Source organism: Suncus etruscus, chromosome 2 (genome assembly GCF_024139225.1).
Source record: "Suncus etruscus isolate mSunEtr1 chromosome 2, mSunEtr1.pri.cur, whole genome shotgun sequence".
In the NCBI taxonomy this organism is placed as follows: Eukaryota; Metazoa; Chordata; class Mammalia; order Eulipotyphla; family Soricidae; genus Suncus; species Suncus etruscus.
The window spans coordinates 136,047,420-136,055,318 of NC_064849.1; positions in this window are offsets into that span (position 1 = coordinate 136,047,420).

A 7,899-nucleotide genomic window follows, 5' to 3' on the forward strand; every position below is an offset into this window, starting at 1 on the left:
TCAGGGAGGGTGGCAACATTCAAAATTCAAAACCCATAAACCAGTCAGAATCCAAAGGACTTAAAAGAGCAAGGGAAAGAGGAAGAGAACAAGAAAGAGAAAGACAAGAGAAAAAATTGTCAAGAGAGGAATGTAAATGAAGACTGATAAGATTAGAGAATCACATATGCCAAGATGACCTATGACCTAATTTTAACATAAAAAGGCTAACCTATTGCACATCCCTTTTGCATTTCTGCATAATGTGGAAATCATCTGAATACTTCATTTTGTTGGTGTTCTGGATACTTTAGGACTACAGTTGTTTTTTACTTGAAAGACAAGAAATATATATATATATATATATATATATATATATATATATATATATATATATATATGCTCTTATATATTTTGGAGAGAATTCTAATATTTGGGATCAAGTAAGTAAAGTAGCTTCCATCTTGTTTAGGGCCTGGAATATTCTAAGTAATCAATACATTCATTGTCAGATTCTCTTCCCTGAAGAGGTACACGTTTTCATATATGTGTGTGTGTGTGTGTGTGTGTGTGTGTGTGTGTGTGTGTATAAATATTGTATATGTTTTAGTTAAATACCTTTACTTTTCAGGTTAAAAGAACAGAAGTTCTAGGTACAAGGGCTCCAAATTACTTCTTCAAAATGTCATTCCCAAGGGCTGGAGCCAGAGTACAGTGGGTAGGGTCTTTGCCTTGCACATGGCAGCCTACTGGGGTTCACTCCTGGAATCCCAAATGGTCCCCTGAGTGTGCCAGGTGTGATTTCTGAGCAAAAGCAAGGAGCAATGCTGGACTGCTGCTGGGTGAGGCCCCAAAACAAAACAAATTAAAAAAAATGTCATTTCCACAAGAATTTTCTTTTTTCACCTTTCATGTCAATTTTATCTACCTAGTGATACTGTTGTAAGATCTTTGCTGGGCTTCTTTACATACAGTATCTCAGATAAACTTCAAAGTACTATAGGAATTTTTGTTTTATCTACATTTCAAATAAACAACAATGAACAACACATAAAGTACAAATTCAAAAATTGGTCCACTTACAGATGGACCAATCAGCAATCAAACCAGAATTCAAACTACATCTTCTGAGAGCAGATTACTGACATATGAACTGGTGAAAGACAATTCATAATTGATTGTTGTGATAAGGTTTTGTAGATTTTTATGCCTATGACCATATCAGATTGTAGACAGATGTTTTATTTTCAGGGTTTTAAGGATCTTTTCCAAAGTTTTCTAAGGATAATCAAACCTGTCTTATATATAGCCTCCCTGGGTTTGGTCCCTGGCTCTGCACATAGGGATCATTCCTGGTAATGATCATGGGACCATATCAGGTGCTAAGGATTGAATTCAGAACGGTCATTTACTAGGCATTTGCCTTACTTGCTGTACTGTCTCTCTCTCTCTCTCTGTCCCTAGGGTGAATTCTTCAATATTTGAAAAGCTATTCAAGCTCACAAGCATTTGTTGATTCTTATTATGTGCTCTGCACTGATCCAGGGGTTTAATAATTTACTAGGAAGTTATTTTGGGGAACTTAACATCAATTTGTAGGGAACAGCAGAACTCAGAAAGTGATACAAGAAAGGTTTTTTTGTTTGCTTTTGTTTTGGGGCCACACCTTGTGGTGCTCAGGGGTTATTCCTGGCTCTGTGCTCAGAAATTATTCTTGGCAGGCTCAGGGGACCATATGGGCCGCAAACATCCTATCTGCTGTGCTATAGATAAAACAGTTTTTACAAAGCTGTGGAAGAAGTGGGCAATAGCCATCAGGAACCATTGTAGTGGGGGCGGAGAGATAGCACAGCAATAGGGCATCAGCCTTGCACTCAGCAGATCCAGGACAGATGGTGGTTTGAATTCCGGGATCCCATATGGTCCCCCATGCCTTCCAGGAGCATTTCTTTTTTTTTTTTTTTTTTTTTTTTTTTTTTTTACCAAAGTGGCTTACGTATCTTTCACAATATTGTTTTAGGTCGATGCTAACATTGAATCAGAGGTATTCCCATCCCCAAAGTTGTCCTCCTTCCACCCACATTCCCTATATCCTATATCCCCCACCTTCATCCCCCCGGGCTGCCAGTACAAGTGGTCCCCTCTGTGTCTAGCTTACTACTTAGTGATCATACAACTGTTTGGGCCTGGTACCCTCTACCATCTCTCTCTCTATTTGAGAGGCGGGACTAGATATTTCAGGTTATGTGGCTTTGTTTGAAGAAAAGAAAAGCAATAAAAATGGGGTAAAAATCGAATAAGCTGAAAATGGGCAGAGTCCTTCTAGAAGCTCTCAACCTCAATTTGAGAGAGGAAAGGGAAAAAGGGAAGTGAGACATCACAACAATACAAAAGTAAAAATCAAATAAAATATCCAGTGAGCGGGGCTGGAGAGATAGCATGGAGGTAAGGCGTTTGCCTTTCATGCAAAAGGTCAGTGTTTCGAATCCCGGCATCCCAGATGGTCCCCAGAGCGTGCCAGGAGTGATTTCTGAGTGTAGAGCCAGGAGTAACCCCTGGGCGCTGCTGGTTGTGACCCAAAAACCAAAAAAAAAAAAAAAAATCCAGTGAGCACGACAGCAATAAAGACAAGAACCACGTAATAGCCACGATCCTGGAATAAATCCATAACAGAGTGCAAAACAGAAAGAAAAAAAATTGGAGACAGGCCCGGAGAGAGCGCAGCGGCGTTTGCTTGCAAGCAGCCGATCCAGGACCAAAGGTGGTTGGTTCGAATCCCGGTGTCCCATATGGTCCCCAGTGCCTGCCAGGAGCTATTTCTGAGCAGACATCCAGGAGTAACCCCTGAGCATCGCCGGTGTGGCCCAAAAACAAAAACAAACAAACAAACAAAAAAATTGGAGACAACTTCAATATCCAAACCAAAAACAAAGAAATCAAAAAAATAAATAATTAAATAGATAAATACAAAAGATAATTTTGTGCTGTTTTTTTTTTTCTTGCATAGGCACAGTAAATATTGGGGACATTAGAAAGGGAATTCCCGTGGCCTAAGAGATAAGGGTTTCTCCCCCTTTGAAGCATACCGTCATGGGAATAACTATAGACTTTCAGGAGCGATTTTGAGCTCAGAGTCAGGAGTAACCCCTGAGTGCCGCCGATGTGATCCAAAAACAAAAACAAAACAAGAGGAACCATTAGTACAGGCAGGAGCCTTAAATATCATGCTGATGGGCTGGAGAGATACAACAGTGAGCAGGGCTTTGCTTGCATGTAGTTAGCTCAGGTTTGATCACACCCATAAGGATGATTACTCCTGAGCACTGCCAGGAGTAGTCCCTGAGCACAGAGACAGGAGAAAGCCCCGAGAACCACTGGGTATATGTCCCAAATCAAAGAAAACCCCAAGTTTTAAATCTCTAGTGAATTAAAAATCTTATTTATTGTTCAAGTTCTGGCTTAATTTTTTTTAAATTGTACTACTCTAAAATATATGTAATACTAATGATAAATGAAAATCCACAGACCCGCTACTCAGCTTAAGAAATAGAATTAGGGGCCGGAGAGATAGCATGGAGGAAGGGCATTTGCCTTGCATGCAGAAGGTCGGTGGTTCAAATCCTGGCACCCCATATGGTCTTCTGAACCTGCCAGAAGCGATTTCTGAGCATAGAGCCAGGAGGAACCCCTGAGCTCTGCCAGGTGTGACCCCAAAAATCAAACAAACAAACAAACAAACAAATAGAATTTAAAAAAAACTGGAAGAACTGGATAGATAAAAAGCTGGGTAGCAGGTCTGTGGGAGACTGAGGACATTGGTGGCAGGAAATGTGCACTGGAAAAGGGTGCTGGACATTGTATAGCTAAAACTCAACCATGAACAACTTTGTAACTATCTTACCATGATTAAATTGAAAAAAATTTGATTTTTGTTTTTCTTTGTTTTTAGACCACACCCAGTGACACCCATGGGCTCAGAAATCGCTCCTGGTATGGGGAACCATATGGGACGCAGGGGATCGAACCGAGGTCCGTTCTGGATCAGCCGCGTGCAAGGCAAACACCCTTCTGCTGTGCCATCGCTCTGGCCCTAAATTAAAGAATTTATTAAAATAAATAAATAAATAAATAAATAAATAAAAGTAAACATTGAAAACAAAACAAAACAAAAGAACATTTAACACACACAAAATAATAGAATTTTCAATCTGGAAAGAGCACTCAAAAAACTGGAGCATTGAGAGGCATGGGCAAGAATGGGAATACTCCCAGAGCCTCACCAGGTGTGGCCTACTCTCTTTCCTCTATAAAAGAGGACCATAGAAATAGTCCAGTGGGTTAGACAGGAGCCATAGAAATAGCTCAGCAGGTATAGCACTTTCTTTGCATATGGCAGGCCTGGATTGGATCACCAGATTTCAATATGATTTTCTTTTTTTTTTTTTTGGTTTTTGGGCCACACCCGGCACTGTTCAGGGTTTACTCCTGGCTATCTGCTCAGAAATAGCTCCTGGCAGGCACAGGGGACCATATGGGACGCCGGGATTCGAACCCACCACCTTAGTTCCTGGATCTTCTGCTTGCAAGGCAAACACCACTATGCTATTTCTCCGGCCCCCAATATGATTTTCTAAGTAGGAGTGACTCCTGAGTGCAGAGCTAGGGGTAACTTATGAGCACCATCAAATATAATCCCCAAACAAAAATAAATAAATAAATAAATAAGATAAAGAAATAGAATTTACCACTCTGCGTCCCACTTTGAGTTTCTCCTTTATTTCTCCCCCATACTTTCCTCCTCTTCATGGGTATCTGTACCCAGAATTTTGTATTTATTATTTTTTTGCTTTTCTTTATAGCTTTATTAGTATAATAGATCTCTAAATAATGTTTAGGTTTTTATATTTCTGAACTTCATGTTCAAACTTTATGCAATATGTTGACAACTATAATTTTTATGTTGTATTTTATTTTATAACTAAACTAAAATTATTCATTAAGTTGCTTATCAAAAGATTATTTGAGTTATCACTGCTTTTTTATTTGAACCAGGCTGGCATTAACGCAATTTTATGTCTTCTAGGTGAAATTCTTTTATATAATGAGAATTGGTAGACTTCAAAATAAGTTTATATATAAATTTATACATATTTAACTTTATTCAAATGCTTAGCGTTTTCCACTTTAAGATTTGTCATTGTTCTACATCTTTTATTTATTATTATTATTATTATTATTATTATTATTTTTGTTGTTGTTGTTGTTGTTGTTGTTGTTGTTGTTTTTGGTTTTTGGGCCACACCCGGTGACGCTCAGGGGTTACTCCTGGCTATGTGCTCAGAAGTCGCTCCTGGCTTGGGGGACCATATGGGATGCCGGGGGATCGAACCACGGTTCGTCCAAGGCTAGCACAGGTAAGGCAGGCACCTTACCTCTAGCGCCACCGCCCGGCCCCTGTTGTTGTTGTTTTTGTTTTTGGGTCACACCCGACAGTGCTCAGGGGTTACCCCTGGCTCTACGCTCAAAAATCGCTTCTGGCAGGCTCAGGGGACCATAAGGGATGCTGGGATTCGAGCCAATGACCTTCTGCATGCAAGGTAAATGCCTTACCTCTATGCTATCTCTCCAGCCTCCCATCTTTTTTTTTTATTTTATTATTTTTTGGGGGGAAGCTGTTGGGCCACATCCAGTAATTCTCAGAGATTGCTTCTGTCTCTGTGCTTAGAAATAGCTTCTCTGGCCCTGTTCCATAGGTTTTTTTTTTTTTTTTTTTTTTTTACTTTCTTTTTCTTTCTTTCTTTCTTTTTTGTTTTATTTATCATTGAAGAAAAATCACAGCAGCAAGTTCTGTGTTGGTCTCAACAAGACAAAATAGATACTCTTTAACATAGTTTCTATAGTCAAAAATAGAAGTCAACAGTTACTACAAATTAATTGTTCAAAGAATCTTATGTCCTAGAAAAAAAGTTAGGAAAATAAAATTAAACAATTCCTCTAAACCATAAACTTATAAATATTGTCATATTCAAAATGTTTTTAATTTTTATTAATAATATTAATATTATTTAAACACCTTGATTACAAATATGATTATAGTTGGGTTTCAGTTATGTAAAGAACAAGACTTGGTGTATTCTCAGGATTATCTTTTATAGGAAGCTGAGTATGTCTTTCTATTTCAGTTTTTATTTTGTAGTTCAACATTTTTTTCTATCTTATTTTTTTGTAGTTTAACTTTTAACCTTGGCTTGAAGGCATCTTTTTTTGTCATCTACTTATATCACTAATACTTCTTACTTATTTAAAATAAATATAATTTTAATGCTGAATAAAAATAAAACGTTTGGAATGGAGAGATAGAGTAGATGTAGGGGAGTTGCCTTGTACACATCCCAGCAACCTAGATTTGGTCCCTGGCACCATATATGGTCCCCTGAAGCCTACATGGAATGATTCCTAAGTAACACAGGATCAGAAATAAGCTCTGAGCTTACCTGGTAAGCTCCCCTATTTACAACCCCTCAAAAAAAAAAAAAAAGCTAGTTAAAACTAATCATGATAACAATCAGGAAAGATAAAATGTACAGTCATTTGGAGATTAACTATTCCTAACAAATGCTACTAATATAATCCTCACAAAGTGGTAGATGCTACTATGATAGCCTCATGTAGACAAATAAACTGAGATGCAGAGATGTTAAAAAGTAACTTGGCCCAGAATCTCTTATGATTAGAAAGATAGAACTAATATAGGTATAGATTAGGTAAATATATAGGCAACTAGATTTTTGGCTTTTAAAAGACTTTAAAGTAATTTTTATTATTTTATTTTAATCACATTTTATTTCCCAAGACCAGAAGTTTCACTCCAGAGCCTTATTCATAGATGTTGGGTAGTTTGGACATCTATACAGATGACTGAAATTTCTCCTTTCAAATACTTGTAGGTGGCAGTGTTACTTTGAAATTCTACTTTCCATTTTTATGGGGAAGCTTAGAAGAAGCCATCTGGTTAACATTACCCAGAAGAATTTTTCTTTGTGTGGAGCTTCTTAAGAAGAAATTGTTAGTAAAGAGTGTGGTTATATAGTTAGGCAGACCACAGATAGAAAATTAGGAACTGAAGTATTGCATTATGATGTTTCTGAGATTTATTTTCCACATATATAACAAATTAACTTTTCATCCAGACTTTTTTTACACTATTCTTTTTTTTAAAAAAAAACTTATTTATTTATTTATTTATTTATTTATTTTTTGGGCCACACCCGGCGGTGCTCAGGGGTTACTCCTGGCTGTCTGCTCAGAAATAGCTCCTGGCAGGCACGGGGGACCATATGGGACACCGGGATTCGAACCAACCACCTTTGGTCCTGGATCGGCTGCTTGCAAGGCAAACGCCACTGTGCTATCTCTCCAGGCCCTTATTTATTTGTTTTTGCTTTTGCTTCACACCTGGCTGTGTTCAGGGTTTATTACCCCTCAGGGTCCTGTAGGGGCTCAGGTGACATTATGAAGTACTAAGGATTGAATTACAGTTGGCCCAATGCAAGGCAATCGCTTTACCTGCTGTCCTATCTCTCTGCTCTTTGTAGAAAGATTTCAAAAAATAAAATTAAATCTCATTTCTGAATAATGTCTTTTTATTGAGATTTAATCTTGCTTATAAACTGCTTGTTTGAGATTCTTTTCTAATTAGCATTTTTCCCATGGCTTTCATAATTACCAATTTTCATTACTACCAACTATATCCCAAATTATACTATTTTGATTTTATTTGCCTATAAGAGAATCTGGAAAATAGCAGGTTCTCAATAAATATTAGTTGACTAAAAGACTAATATAAGTGAATGAACAAATGAATTAATGAATGAAAACCTTCTCAGGAAGAATAAAACAAGGAAAAGATGTAAAATTTAT